This window comes from Lygodium microphyllum, chromosome 15 (genome assembly GCF_053477565.2).
Source record: "Lygodium microphyllum isolate KBCC chromosome 15, Lygodium_microphyllum_v1.1.10, whole genome shotgun sequence".
NCBI lineage: Eukaryota > Viridiplantae > Streptophyta > Polypodiopsida > Schizaeales > Lygodiaceae > Lygodium > Lygodium microphyllum.
In genome coordinates this window covers 74860446-74868319 of record NC_141149.1, presented here as the reverse complement: position 1 = coordinate 74868319, position 7874 = coordinate 74860446, and positions in this window count along the sequence as shown.

Here is a 7874-nt window from a genome sequence, read left to right as displayed (position 1 = left end):
TGGGAGAGGTGGCATCTTAAATATATCCCAGTAAGATACAAATATCTTGTAGATGAAAAAAAATGTGTTGTAATAATGAATTATGAGAGGTAGAGGGTGATGGCTCGTATGAGAGAGTTGCGCCAACAAGTATTTAGGCACAATCTTTTAGACCATGAAAGAATATACCAAAGGGGAGCAAGGACTATGTAATGGCATCTTTGTAAGAACGAGGAGTTTCTGGTACCTGCGATGGTAAAGAGGTTTTTCACTAGGTGGATGATGGATTATTTGCATGCATACATATCAATAAACAATCAAAATGCACGTAAGGCAATCAAGAGTGGCACCTCAAAGCTTGAGTGGTTGGATGCAAAGGATTAGTGGAGCCTTAGGGAGAAAGCCATAGACTCTCTAGGATGATGGCGATAGCAACGAGAGGCATCGAGGCATGATTAGAGGTAGGGGTCTTGCATCATCTAGAGAGTTGTGGCCATAACACTTATTTGGAGGATTTCGTAAGTTTTTTTTTGTTATTTTCACTTTCTTATTTGGAATATCACTTGTACTAATAATCTTATTTCTAACAATGCTACTCTATTTTGTTTGGAGCATTCCGTCACAAACAGTAATCCCATAGGTTTGGAGACTTAATATGTAGAGAGACACAATCTCACTACACTCATTGATAGATTGTATGTGCATAGCAGCCCGGCAAGTCAATTCTCTTTCTTATTTGCAGCCATTAGTTTTTTTGTGATGCATTATATATTGTAAATTAATGTCTGGTTGTTTATATTGTAGAGTCTGTTCCATGCATTCATGGCCTCCCGATAAGCATTCTGATGTTGAGGAGTTATAATATACGCTTGGATTCATGAAGTACACATTATTTTCTTTTTTGGCTCTTTCATCTATGCAAGCTTCTTTTATTTACTATTTTTTAGATATATTTCTCATCATTTGTATAAAATCATATTTTACGATATTTATAGATATATTTTCATGTTTGTTTTGGACTCTCCTCTCCATGGTTCCATGTAACTTTATGAGTTGTTATCATTAGTATTGTACTTATTTGAATATTAAATCAACGGTCCACCTATTTTTTCACTATCTCATAATGCACCTGCCTGGATAATAATTATGTATTCAATATGTAATTGCTTTATACAATATTATTCACCGCACGGTGTTGGGAGGTGGCAGGGCAACTTGCTCCCCTACTACTATTTTTTTTTCCTCTGCAATCGTCACTATTCAAGTTGCTAATTTATATGCATGCTCTCTTTGAGTCGGTATACATGTCAGAAAGCATTGCTATTTGCATCACTTTTATGATGCAAATAGCCCTGCTAATTGTGACAAATCTATAAAGATGTCTATAACGATGCTTTTAGAGATGATAGGGGCAATTTTTTTAATGGATATTTGCGTCACTTTAAATATCGATATATGGTCATGTATCTTGTAGTGTGTGGCCTCTTGGTATGTAAAGGTATTGTGTCCGTATCCATGCCCAACTTCGAAAAGTGCATGCCTACACTCAATTCAAGGGTTGGGCATTCGTGATTTGGTGTGTAACTAGCCTCAAGTGATATTAAAGAGCTCCATGTACATATAATCCTATAAACGAGTCTCTTAGAAAATCCAATATGATGTAAATCCTTAGTTGTTTTCAATGTAGTGAATCGTGATGGCATCCATTTGAAAAGATACTCGTTAATTTGCAGCATGCAAAGGATGTAGTTGAGGTTGCAAGCTTCTAGAATACGTAAAAGTTATAAAGACACTTGAAATGCACATACTGGCTCTCCTCCTTTTCCTTCCTTTTCATTTTTATCTGTTGCATTAACAACATTTCGAGACGTAAAATGCACGCAAGACCACTTTTAAACATCGCGGGAAAATCAGAAGGCTTGATCGTCGCTTTTCGGGCCTCGTTGCTATAATATCAAAGATATTCTTATCGAGAAGAAATGCAAGAGTCGAAAGGCAGGGACAGAGAGTGAGGAAGAATAAGGTCTGCAACAGAAAGTACTTCTATCGACTTGATGCATATTAATGATACTAAGAGGGTAGGAGAGTTGACATGGATAGTAATGATACTCTTGCAGCATTTGATTGCATTAAGGAATTCTCTGCTACGGCATCTCGTCATGATTTTGGTCAACAACGTCGTCTGGAACGAGCTGCCAGACATGATTTTGATCGGGGGTATAAGTCGGTCATTCGTACGTATTAGCCGACGCCGAGAGTCTGATGAATATAATTATAGTTATATCAATGGTACTGAACATTATGATCAGCGTGATCGCCATTTAACAAAAAACATGTGAACTACAATTAGGCAGTCAAATAATTACCTGCTACGTCGACATGTTCGCTGTCTCTTCTAAAGACGTGGATCATGTTGACCAAAATGATGACCCCAACGGCCATCAGCAAGCAACTGCACTAGTAGGTAAGCAGATCAAGGAGCAGGAGCACGGTCGCTGCAGTCAAAATGATATGGATGGTACCCAGACCAGCTTAATGGAGCCGGACGCCGCAGCCGGCCGGACCTTCAAGAGGCCCAGAGTCAGGCCCTGCAGCAGGAATAGCGTGATGCAGACGCGCAGGGCGCAGGCACGCGAGGCCCTGTTGAGGCTGGAGGAGGAGTACAGCAGCAGGAGCAGCAACAGCAGCAGGCGACTGGAGCAGGTGATGAACATGTCGGCTTATGAGGTCGAGCGTCATATGCGTCGCTGGGGTGCAGGCCCTCATCGCTACCACCTCACGCGTCTCTTTGGTCTTGTCCTCAAGCAAGATCTCGATTAATACTAGAACCCAAGTTATTATTGCAGATCATGGCCAAGACCTCTTCTTGGTTAGTGCAGTGAGGCGCAATTTTTTGAAAAAGCTATTAGGCTGATTATTCGGTGGTTTGTCGATTCTACCTGTATGGAAATGCTCAAGTAGTTGGGCCATATAGCTAGGTCAAGCTTTATTCATTATATGGTTTTCCACATTCGACATAGCTAGTTTAGGCTTTCTTGTGATGTGATTATCGAAGCTTTTCTTGTAAATGATCGTTTGTTCAAAACCATCCATGAGTTCATATTCTTAGGTTTTCCCATATTGAATGGCTTTGATCGTAGATGATTTATCCATTTCCTCACAAAAGTGTGTCATGCCTTATCAATGATTTTGCTATTGCAATGGGGACCAACATCGTCGGGGGAGTAGGATGGGTGGTTGGTTAGATCCAACATGTATGCACTACTTTAAAAGCTTCATGGGATCTACATGCCATAGTTCTAAACTCAAGGTAGAGCTTTTTGGCTCTCTTCAAAAATGGTAATTTGACCACACATCCAAATAATAGGAATCTTCACATTTAGTCATACAATAAAATTTTCATACTAGAGTTATAGTCCTGGAGGAGTAGCTTGAGAGTTTGCAATCATTCTATCTTTTGCATTGCATAAGAGATAGCGAAAATGCCATAACACATCATGTGATGCCATAATAAGGTTTGGAATTTTAAAAATACCTCTTACAAGATGCTTTATAAATTTTGTCTCATAGTGAGTCACACTCTAATTTTAAAAATGTGAGGTGCATGGATTTGATGTTAAGAATTGTGTGGTGGGATGACTTGCTTAAGCTACTATGCACAATACAACCTCTTCTTGCTAGTTTTTTCTTCTTCTTTATCACACAATACAATGTATACAAAGTATAGATAAGATATAGTATAAAGGAAAGTGGCCTACTAAGCCAAACAATGCATAACTAACTATACTAATCGACTGGCATTGTAACTATGCCAAATGTAGGTAGCTACAAAAGACTAAAGATAATAAGTGACAAGTTAGTAGCCATGTGAGGATCATAATCACAAGGGACTTTTAATCATTTCCTACATAGGAAAAAAATAATCCCTATCAATTTCCTAGTTAAAAATACACACAAATAGGGAAAGTGAGGAAGGGAATCGCATGGGAAAATATGTTCCACTTTCCCTATTGTTTACTTTCCCTACTTCTGTGTATTTTTAACTAGGGAATTGATAGGGAATTTCCTTTTTTTGATTTTATCAGTAGAAAAATATTTCCACTATGTTTCCCTACATATGGTAATTTCCCTATATAGATAATTCTTACATTATTCTAATTTTTGTAGAACTTGAAAATATTACATTTTTCTTAGTTTACATATTCTTACTTATGTGAATTTCTAAGTAGAAAATTATCTAGCAGACTTTCAGATAGAAAATTATATTGAGATTGTTTAGTTAACTTCAAATAAGACATAATACACATCTAATAGATTATGTTAAAAATTTTCACTATATAGGCTTTTTTTCCCTATGTCATGAAAATTTTCCTAAATAGATAGTATTTTTATATATAGACTTTTTTTCCTATGTAACAAGCGGGATACATACATACTAGGGGTTAGACACCCAGTCACACTAACTGGGGTATATAAGGTATAAGAGTCCCAGATCAGGGCAACAAGTTATTATCAAGAACATACTCTTCACCTTCATCTCCAGCTTCCATGGCTTGCTCCTTCCTTCTCTCCTCTTTTCTGTCTTTCTCTCTCCTCTTCTAGTCTTCTTTTCCCATCTTGCTCTCTTTCTCTCTCTTTAGCTCTTCTTCTCTCTCCTCTCAGTTTCATTCATTACAAGTAGTATCATAGCTTTAGGCTTTGGTCCTTTTCTTCTTTCCCTTTTCTTCCTTTTCAAATCCCAAAAACCCTAGTTACTCAGCTTACAAGTACAGATACAGCAAGAAGGACTATAGTTAACCTTAGCTTTTTGAAGCAAGTAGGAGCTATGGCTAGAGACTCAGACATATCTGGAGGTAAAATGGTTAAAATATCAAGTCATCACTTCTTTTCATGCAAAATTTAGGGGTCCCATGCCAATTTTGGAGTTCCAGGAGTTGGAAGAGGGAAAAAATCCCAATTACTTTTTGCCTCAGGCCTCCTTCTCTCTCCTTCTTGCAAGCTACCATGGCTGCCAACCAAGACAAACCCTCCACGCATGCTCCAACCATCTCCAAACCATCATCCAACCTCAGAAGGAATCCTTGTTAAAGGCAACAACAAGCAGCAGCCTGCAAATTGGGATGCTGCCCCTGGCATCTTCCGCCTCTTGCTCCTGCTCCTAGCCTTGCTCCTGGCCTTCCCCCTATTACTCTTGGCCTCTTGGGGCAAGGGCTGAACCCTCTTCAATAAGATTTAACCACTTCCCCTCTGACATTGAAACCCTGATTGAATCTCTTGTTGAACACTGTATGTGGGCACCCATTACTACTCAACCCAAGCTCTTGATCCAATCCACAACCTCTAGAACTCAACCATCAGGAGATCTCTCAACCCCTTTTTTCCTTCCCTACTCGGATTGAAGACATGGAGCTCAACTTGCATGGGAGCCTTGTGGGCATCCATGAAAGCTTCACTTGAAGCTTTCCCTCTTGGAAGCTCAAGCTCGGAAACAAGCACAGGAGCCATCATCATCATGAAGAGCATTCCAATGCTGAAGTCTTCTCCCATGTGAATGCCTGAACCAACCGGGCTTGATTGATGGAGCAAACGGGCATCATGGCTATGATTCAACGGTCTCCCCAAGCATTGAAGAGGTATGCCAATTTGATCTTAATCTCTCAAATTTAGCCACTTGCTGAGCTTAATCCCTTGTAGGAGAGATTCAAGATTGCATAGGCTCAGTAGCTCAATTGCCTCTGCATGCATGCATCATATCTAATCCTCAAAATTCATTGTGTTGGCTGACATTAGTCCCCCCATTTCATCTTGTGCCCAAGATAAGCCTCAAAGTGAATAATAGCCATTGTAAATTGGGTAAGTAGCAGCCAGACTAGACTGCCAAGGTAACCCCTACCCTAACCCTTATCCCTTCCTTGCATCTCATGAAAAGGCCTAATGTCTCCTTTCCAATGCATCTCATGTTGATTGCTTAATTAAAATGTTTGCCATGTATACTCCGACTGAGAAAAAAGGCCGATGCCAAGCAAGGTGGTAAGACAAAAGAGAGGTAACCCTCCCTTACCAGTTAAGACCCTGAAGGGGTGCACAACCCGGCTCGTGGGAGACTTTGCCGACCTCCCGGTGATCCGGAGCACGATACTTGTATGCAGGTCAAGGTACTTCCCCATGATCTCAATTTTTCCTGATGCAATGATTCCCCTTGGATACCCCCTCAATGCTAAATGGCATCCATATATAACACTTAAAAGTGCATGTAGTCAAAAGAGATGTATGGCAGTGAATTCACTTATGCATTGATAGCAGATAATATGGGTATGCAATGATGCTTAGGATAATGCTCAAGATTCTCAAGATGCTATTTATGTTGCTAATCAAGCCTCTTTAACGATGCTCCATCCATATAAGGCTTTTGCAATAAGAGCCAGGTAGTGTTTTTTGTCACAATGCTATAGGACAGTCAAGAATATCCTATTGCAAAAATTTCTATTTTGAATCTCAGAGTGAACCCTATGATTCTCCTCAAAGAGGACTTTTTCCCCTCCGATTTGAATCAAAAACCTCCCCAATCGGAGCTACGGTTTGAAAGTTATGCTCATTTTTGTGCACTACGGTCACTATGGACAGGGTGGAGACCGCTCCCGCTCTAGGACAGGCACAGCAATTCCATTGTAGAAAATTCTGATTATTTTCTGTCACAAAGATGAATAGGTTTTCTCAAAGAGTAAATTTTCCCCTCTGATCTGAGCCAAAAATCTCATCAATCGGAGTTCTCTACAAAAAGTTACGCCCCTTTTACTTACAGGAGGTCCTGTGGATTGCATCCAGATGGCTGACCAAAAAGGCAAAAGCAAGGACTAAGAGGAACTCTAGAAGGAGATTCAAGACTCCCGGAATCTCAACACTTGGTGAGTGTTGCATTTTTTAGTGCTTGAGGCTGCTCTAGTGTCATGTAGTGCTTATGGGCTGTTGATTAGATCCAAAGAGCTCTGATCCTATGATTTCTACATGGGAGATTTTGATCCAGTGATTTCTATAAATTCATCAACAGCCTTGTCTTCTAGGATATTATCTTCTACATCGAGCTTGAGTCATTCTATCATGCTCTACTGTAATTCAACTACTCCTTTTGCTACATCTTTAGCAGTTGCAAGCACTTGATGTTCAAGGCAATCCCTTAAAACATTGTAACTCAATAGCAATAGTACAAAATTGGAGGAACCATGACAAACATAATGGCCATGTTCTGTAAGCAGCTCTCACAGAGCTATCATTTATTAGTAATCCTGAACAATAGTTTTTAATTTTTTTTTTTAAAGTTCCAATCACTATACCTGAGTTGAACTTGGTACTCTTAATGGACCTTCGATTGCTGCTCCTATTACATGACCATTTGGCCTTGCTATGGACATCCTAAGTCCACAAGTTTTTCTAGAAGTGTCAACATCAAATAGAAAGTAACACCATATTGGGGAATATGGGAATTTTCCATAAGTTTGGGACATGTGATCAAATCTTTGGATTTGTCATAACTTGAACACTATAACTCCAAATCGAGCGGTATATAGATCAATAAGTTCCATTTTACAAGTGTTTTCCAATGATAGGTCACATCATATGGTTTTGAGAAACGCATGGGCATGTTATCCGGGTGCCACCTTTTTAGTATTCAAAAAATGGAAATTGGGAGATTCCCAAACTCACTAATATTGTGTTAACTGGTCAATATCAATTGCAAGCAACATTAATGTGTACCACTTTTATTGGACTCAAACAAGAGCTAGAGTCAGGGAAATCTCAACCTCTTAATTAGCTTAATTGGACAAAAGCTTGATAAATATCAAGAATGTGAACTCATGCAGCCTGGCATGCTGTCACTCCATACTTAGAACTCACGC